Here is an 8,293-nt window from a genome sequence, read left to right on the forward strand (position 1 = left end):
CAGAGCCGCGCCCTTGTGATATGATCAGAAGAAAAGGGGCCAGGCCGCCCTCTTTTCTTTTCTGCACCAAGCCTTCCTGTAAAATTGGGTGTATAACTCAGTTGGTAGACCATTGGGCTTTTAACCTAATGGTCGCAGGTTCAAGTCCTACTATACCCAAAAGAAAAAAAACCACTCTTGTATTCGTAAGGATGCATAGTAGCCGTCAAAGAGAACTCTTTGGCCTTGAGAAAAGCCCCTTTCTCTTGAACATCTCGACTTTGCTCTTTGTTTGAGGTAAGTATAAAGGAGGTCAGACCTGTCTCGGGAATCAAAGGATACAGAAATATGGAACCGAGCAAAGATTATAGGAAACAAGCAAACAGAACAGGTTGGATCCCATCTTTAACTGCACAGAGCAGCAACCTTCCCGAGAGTCGAGGAACAACAGATGAGATAGCTGAAAGGGGGGACCCTAGGTAATAGGTTTCCTTTTCCGGTTTAGGCTTGAGATAAATCAGGAACTGAACTGAGCACTCCACAAGTATGGATTGGATTGTTTCATTCTGATACCAACTTTCATGCTGGAAGATAAGGTTGCCATACTGGGAAAGGGGGAAAGGAAATAGGATCCCCTCTCTTCTCTAAAGGAATGAACTTCTCCTCGCCAACCACTAGCACTATACTTAGGTTAGGCGCAATAGGTGACTTATGTTGGGTTGTCTGGATCAATCCTACAATGAATAGCTCTCTTTCCTGTTAATGGAACACTCACTAGATTCTGCTAAATAAGGATAACTACAAAGATAAGCCGGGTCATCCAAAAATCCAGGAAATATTTCCTGGATTTTCTGCATGGCATATTTCCTATCATTTCACAACCTACTTTTTTTCTTAGTTAGATACTATAGCACCTTCCCTTCATGGGGAGATGTTTATATATCATCTAAATTCATTCATTCATTCATTACTTACTTGCTCTTCTTTCCCAGTGATCGGAATAGGGATTTCCATGGATTGTAGGCCCTCGATTGTAATGATGGTATCAATGAAAGATGAAATAAGATGATACTATTTAAAGCAATGGTTGATAGAGCGTGGTCTAACCTTGGTTGGGTAGATTGAGAAGCAAACCACTAAGAAACTAGACTATAGCCCCGAGAAAACAAGCAGTTCGGAAAATCAAGTCAAGAATACGGTGGCGATGCAGCAACGGTATGCATTCCTGCAAGGGGTAGTGAAAAGCTATTAGGGGGAAGAGATAGGTTTCTTATTCTAAGCCAAATTACTATACCATAAGGAGATTACCATTATGAGATGACACTTGAGAGGGCACTTTAAAGTGATTGAACCCACTTTCCATGTTAGATTAAGCAACAATATCGCTAGGGACCAAAGTAGTGAAAATGACAGCTCCATTTTCCACAACTTTCTGTCTCATAAGACTGTGAAACTACACAATTTGACATTCCCCTTGGGACTCGCCTAGTAGAAAAGTACACAATTGACTAAGAACATTGGAAGGTGGTACGAAAATACTCATCGGGTCTTTCGTTCCAGTAGTCATGATATAGCTTCTATCTTTGACCGCTCTTAAGGTGCCCACACTCTTGGCTTGAATCACCAACTTGTGTTTCGGTTTAACCGAAAAGCAGAATCCTATCATTTCACTACTCGACAGAGACTCCTCATTCATCCATCGGATAGGACACCCCATCTATAGACCAAGAGAATGAGATATTGAGTTTTTTGACATCTGTAACTACATACTCACATTTGTTTTTTGATCTCATGACTTTTTATGCGATCGGAAAACAAATGAGATCAGAAATATAGGCAGATGACTTGACCATAAGGTAGGATGTTTTCGTGAGCAGTAAGCAGCGGATCTCCCCTTTTTGGGGGAAAGCTGGTTAAACAAAACTAGGGATAGCTAGCAGGTATTTTCTAAAGGTTCAAAAAGAAGGTATTTCAAAAGGGCTTTGGCAAAGGAGGTTCACCTTGCCTGCTTTCCTTGTCCTCCGTTCATCGATATCCTATACTAGATACCTTTGCCTTTTCCGGGTGGAGGCAGTAGGCTATTCTCATTCTTAGCTTTATATGCCGAAACATGCCATTGCGTAGGCTCGTAGGCGTAATTCGTATTCATATTTGTTATTGGCATACGTAATTTCCTACTACGTCTATCACTCATAGGAATATCTCTAAATAGGAATTGTAGTCCTCGTATGTACATCTTTCGTATTGTGATAAAGCACCTATGCCGCTAGAAATAGTAGCACCTTAAAGAAGGCGTTCTAGGTTCTTTTTCCCCTGGTTTGTATTAGAGCTGACCACTAATAATAGGCAAAATGAAGCATTTGGTGTGTTTTAATTCATTCTCAATCTTATTTCCCCTTGCACTCCGAGGGAAATAAAGGGGAAATCAGTGATTCATTTGGAGCTATTTTCTAACTGACTCATTGACATGAGAGATTGGATGCGATGCGCGAGTCACTCGTACTACAGCGGACAAAGGTCATCGGCAAATGATCGTTCAACAATGGAACCTGGCACTACTGTTTGCCCTCAGGGCCGACCCACCTTTTCAGAGAAACAGACACATGCCATCACTATATTACGCATTTTCGAGATAAGAAAGTGGAGAATGCACTCTTCCCTTTTCTTTACATTTGAAACTCATGTTCATGGTCTGTTTTATTCCCAATTGTTGCTCGTGTGAAAAGAAAGAAGAGAAATTGGGCCATGTTTCCCGAGAGAGACTGCCTTCTCTCAGGCCATCAGTCTTATACTTATAGTCGACTGCTCTATGACGATCTGACCTCTTTCCTGGGCTCTGCTTGCTCGTCTACGCTCTGACCAATTCAGTCAAAATCGAAAAAAATATGTTTCCTTGAAAAAGTCTAAGAAATAGTAGTAGTCAAAAAGTGCACTTTTTCCATATATTTCAATTTATAGGGATCCCTATCTTTATCTCTATCCACAGAGATACCTATCTATATATAGAGAGATTTTTCTCAAAATTGATCTAGACTATCCTCTATCCAGATAGATATGTCCCTATGAGCGACTAGGCCGATCTTTTTTATATGTTTTGGCCATGTCCATTTCCACTCCGAAGAGGAAGGTTTGGATCTTTCAATCTTATGTCGTGAGGGATGTGACCTATGTTAGGTCCATAAGATACCATAGATTTAAGTGTTCTATGATTCACCTTCGAATAATGAGTAGGTAGTTCGATCCTTTTGATTCTTATCTTCCTTGTAAACGGGGATCTGGAGCAATAGGTCGAATTACTATATAAAGAAGACTTTTCTACAAAAGGACTTATTGTTTGAGTCGGAAGATTTCGGTTTTTATCCTTCCCTCTTTTCAATAAGAAGAAGTATTTGAAATGAAACAAATTCCTCTTCATTCTATTGTGCTCAGTGAAGGAACTGCCTAAGCATATTTTTGCGGATCCAAACTTCTTTGTTCTTACAAAGTCTTCTTCTTGCATATAAGAACGCAAGTTTTGCAATTCCTTGGATTTGAGTAGTAAGCGGAATCCCCTCTGAGTTGTGAGTAAGCAGAACCATTCTTTTTTTGTTCTTCTCCAGATTCTGGCCTGTAGGAATTTGCCTCTTCTTTTTCCAACTGATATGGCCGATAGGAATTTTCCTATGATTTTTCCAACTGATATGTTGATACAGAAATATCTCCTTATTTCAAAACCGCGGGTTCTCGCATCATTTTCTTTAAAATATATTAGATCAACGTGGGAAACTTTCAAATGAGTAATGGTTACCAGTCCATTATTCAAACAAACCCTTTGATGACTTATCGGCTGCCTTGCTTGAGGAAGAGTGTCACTAAAATGGAGACGAACTGGAATCACGTCCGATCTTGTTTCTTGATTGAGTAAAAAAATGGATATATGAAGTTCGTTCTCTCCCTTTATGCCTCTCCCTTATGGGTAAATCCCCATAATGAAGAGACAACTTTCGTGTAGTTTGTGATTTGATGTTACTGTTTAGATTTTCTCTCCGAGAAAGATTTCTTTTAATGGATCTCCTCTTGTTCCTCAGTCTTTGAAGAATACGGCATTGGATTAGAGAAAGCACTACTAGGAAAAGGGCTATAGATAGGATTGATACTAATGGCGCACCTTGTAAGCAGTGCGCCACTACTATATACTAATGGCGCATCGGCCGGAGGTGCGCCATTAGTGTGGAAGACACTAATGGCGCACCAGGCACACGGTGCGCCACTAGTATTGATTTTTTTTTCCATTTTTCCATACACTCTAATGGCGCATGGTGCCAAAGTGCGCCATTACTAGTTCTACCAAGTAATGGCGCACCTTGTAAGCAGTGCGCCATTAGTATATAATTTTTTTACTTTTTTGCAAAACTGCTAATGGCGCACCGTGTATATTTTCATGGACACTTTTTGATCTCGATCTCGATCCCACCCGCACCCTCCCCCGCTAGCTCCACCACCGCCGACGACCCACCGCAACCCTTCCCCGCTTCGTCGCTGCCGACGAGCACCCGGCCCCCCCGCACCCTCCCCCGCTCCACCGCCGCCACCGATGATATTTCCAAGTAACAAATTTGAACATATTTTTAAAAAAATTATTACTGTTTTTATAAAAAAATATTACTGTTATGATTTAAACAAGTTTGAACATATTTAAACAAAAATAAATATAAAAACAGCATTTAAAATGCATAAAATAATATTGGGGAGCCTGGGAATCGAACCCAGGACCTCCTGGTGTGTGTGCTGCGTGCTGACCAGTCGGGCTAGTGGGTGGGTTCTGTTGTAGATAGGGTTAGGTTGTAGATGGGGCTAGTGGGCTAGATTAAAACAAAATTCTAATGGCGCACTGAGCGCTGGTGCGCCATTAGAATAGTCGTACTTATGGCGCACGAGATGGTGGTGCACCATTAGAATAGTCGTACACTAATTAAATCCCCAATCTCTCTAATCTCTCCCCTGCCTCATCGATCTCACCCGCTGCCCCCCCGTGTTCGCCGTCCCCCTCGTCGCCCCCCTCGCCTCCTTCGCCGTCCCCGAGCCGAGCCCCGAAGCTGCGCCCCCGCCCGCCTCCTCCTCTCTTCTCCCGCGACCTCCCCCCTACCCCCATTCAACCGCCCCGTCCCCTCAGCGCCGCCCGCCGTCTCCCCGAACCCTAGCTCCGCCGGCGTCGGGGACGACCACCTCGTCGGCCTCACCAGGCCGCATGCGCTCAAGCCCCACGCCGTCCTCGGCCTCGCCCTCTCCACCGGCGGCGCCCCTTCCTCCGCCCCTGCAGCGCAGCAGCAGAAGTAAACAGCCAGGTAAGATGATGATGCATTTTCATTCAGTCTTTCTATTCAGTCTTTCTATTTATACTACTTGTTTGTTGTGAAGCTAAGATGATGAGAACATGGAGCCTATCTAGCTTAATTTTCAGTGCCATAGTGTGGTTTTGGAAGAAGATGAAAACACTGTGATAATATAGTGCAAAGCTATTGGCATTGTGCATGGCAAAGGCATTAACTGGTGATAAAAAGAGTGGTGAAAAGCAGTAATATATAGTGTGTTAAAAACAGGGTGAAGATAAGAATAAGACCAACATTATTTGAAGGGGGAAGGAGGAGTGGCTGCCACTGCACCACACACTGAAGCCACCATTGCTAAAATATCAGCTCCAGGGCCCACAACTTTGAGCTGTGACGTAGGACGACCAAATTAACCCTAGTACATCAGCAGCTAGCCCACATGCTCGGCAGCAACATTGCTAGCTTGAGTTTGACCGTCTATTTCTAGGAATTACCACACACTTAAATTCAGTACCACTATCACTTTTGCTAATTGCTGTTTTGGCTGCTTGTTTTTTCCTTGCATTTATATTTTCACAGAAACTTTGCCTACTTTTGTGTACTATATATATAATGCACTAAAATACGGGGTATTTTCTTTCCAACAACTTTTGAGTGCACAACCATAGCCCTCCATTAAGAATGTGATCTGCAAAAAATAGTGGTAGGTGCAACTTCCAAGTCAGAACACTAGAAAACCAAAAGTTCTCACAACTGTCGAAAATACCAGTCTACTTGTCAATGGACCAGTGGCTGATATGCTGCGTCTGCTTAAACATATTTGCCATGCAGCACATTATACGGCACTTCCCAGAAAGGCTATCAGGAACTAGATTCTACTTGCCAAGATGCTGACACAGTACCAAAATCTAGTTGGCTCTCCACCGATGGAAAGCCTTTTGGACGGCAGCACCTTTTTGTGCTACAAAATTGAATTTAGGTTTTGTGGATAGAGCTCGCTGAGACTGAACCTATTTGGGGCCCAATACTAGCTCTTTAGAGGGTATACTGCTTTCTTTTCTTATCTTAAAACATGCTACAAGGGGCAAAGCATGGATCATGACAAAATCAGCTGTTATCTTATTCCAAGAAGCACATTTCCTCTGAAACTGACTGAATTGTTCTTAATTTTGTAGGTAGAGGGCAAGATAATTTGTTGGTTGTTTGCTGTCATCTTGTTATTACTTCCATTAGGGCATCTGTTGGTTCATTAACCTTTCTAACATCTGCATATTTCAGGTTTCTGAGGAGGTAAAGGAAGTGAAGTTCAGACAGTGCAGCAGCAGCAACACCTTCAAGGTGAGAAATATGTTCCTATTTATCTTTTTTGCTCAAATTCTTCAGTACATCATATAATATAGAGAAGTGCAGATCAAGTGGTACTTGTGATGATGTTGTAGGTACCCCGAGAGGCCCTTGAGTTTGCCGGAATGTCGATTAACTTCCGTTCCGGCAAATTCGGGTACTCCATATGTCCTATTTTCAGCAAAGGTAATGCTGAAATTTTCCGTGAATTTTACCATTACTTTGCTAAAAATAGGACATATGGGGTACTTGCGACTAATGCCTGTTATCATGCATGGGTACTAATTGGTCTCTTCTGTTGCTTATCAGAGATGGCGGGAAGCAGCCACCGCCGATCTGCGACACCGCAGTACGAGGTGGATGCTTCCGAGTTCTTCACTATCATACTTGAGGCTTCAGTATCATCCATGACGCAGGTATATAAAACAAGAGATCTCCCCTTCACCCATCTCATTATGATATTTGTTGTTTGCTACATCACTCATTGTCCCAAACTGCAGAGGCTGCCTGACAGTTTTATGAACATGCTGATGGGTGAAGATCCGCCAAATAATGTGAAGCTGCGACAGGCCGGCAGCGGGTTTCGTAGGCAGTGGGATGTGCAGTTGGTGATCAAGAAGGGCCACATGTACTTGTCTTGTGGGTGGGAGAAGTTCTACCATGCCTACGACCTGCAGCTGGGGTACTTCCTTCTCTTCAGGTACGACGACGACGCCAACATGCTCATCGTGAAGGTGTTCAACAAGACTATGTGTCGCATGCGCTACGCTGCCGATGATGATGCCGGTACGTTCTTCCTCTTCTTATTACTCTACATTTGGCTTTGTCTCACATCGATTGTTAACGGTCATTGTTGCATTTTGGATAGGTAATGGGAGCAGCAGCAGCGACACTGGCTACAGCCAAAGCAGCAGCGACTATGGCTGTAGCGAAAGCAGCAGCGATTCTGGTTGTAGCGAAAGCAGCAGCGATTCTGGCTGTAGCGAAAGCAGCAGCGATTCTGGCAGCAACATAGACAACAAGAAGGATGATCCGGACTGGAGTGCGGGAGATGAGGAGCAGAGTGAGGATGAGGAGCTGCAGGATGACGATGGGCATCAGGCTGAGGATGACCTAGCGCTGGTGGTGGCTGACCAAGGGCAAGAGATGGTGGTGGCTGACCATGGGCAAGAGATGGAGGTGGCTGAGGATGACCTAGCGATGGTCGTGCCTGAAGGTGGCCTCGCGATGGTGGTGGTGCCTGACAATGACCACGCACCGGTGGTGGCGCCGGCGATCCCAGAGCTGGGCGACATGACCATGCCAATTGTGGTAGAAGACTACATCCCACTGCCTCCACTGCCTCCACCGCCTCGCCGCTCTAGGCGCATCAGGGAGAGGAAGGAGAAGAAGGAGAAGAATAATGCTTGAGAACTGAACTTTTTCAGGTATGTTAGATCTCCTACAGGTTAGCTATCCAAAATGATATATATATACTTAGTTACCTATGTTATCTCTAATATGCTTAGTTTCCTATAGGTTAGCTTCATTTTTACCTAAGTTGGCTCTAATATACTAACTTAGAGCTTATATGCTTAGTTTCCTATAGGTTAGCTCCAAAATAACTTATGTTAGCACAAAATGATCAAGTTTACATAATAAGCTTATAGTCTTTTTCTTAT

The 8,293-nt window shown here is 43.5% G+C and overlaps 1 pseudogene; it reads right to left on the reverse strand.

Annotated features, from left to right (window-relative positions):
• Positions 1–3,064: 3,064 nt before the first annotated feature.
• The window catches only part of LOC119340673, a 6,309-nt pseudogene continuing 1,080 nt past the window's right edge, over positions 3,065–8,293 (reverse strand).

The sequence above is a fragment of the Triticum dicoccoides genome, chromosome 7B, assembly GCF_002162155.2.
Source record: "Triticum dicoccoides isolate Atlit2015 ecotype Zavitan chromosome 7B, WEW_v2.0, whole genome shotgun sequence".
Classification (NCBI taxonomy): domain Eukaryota; kingdom Viridiplantae; phylum Streptophyta; class Magnoliopsida; order Poales; family Poaceae; genus Triticum; species Triticum dicoccoides.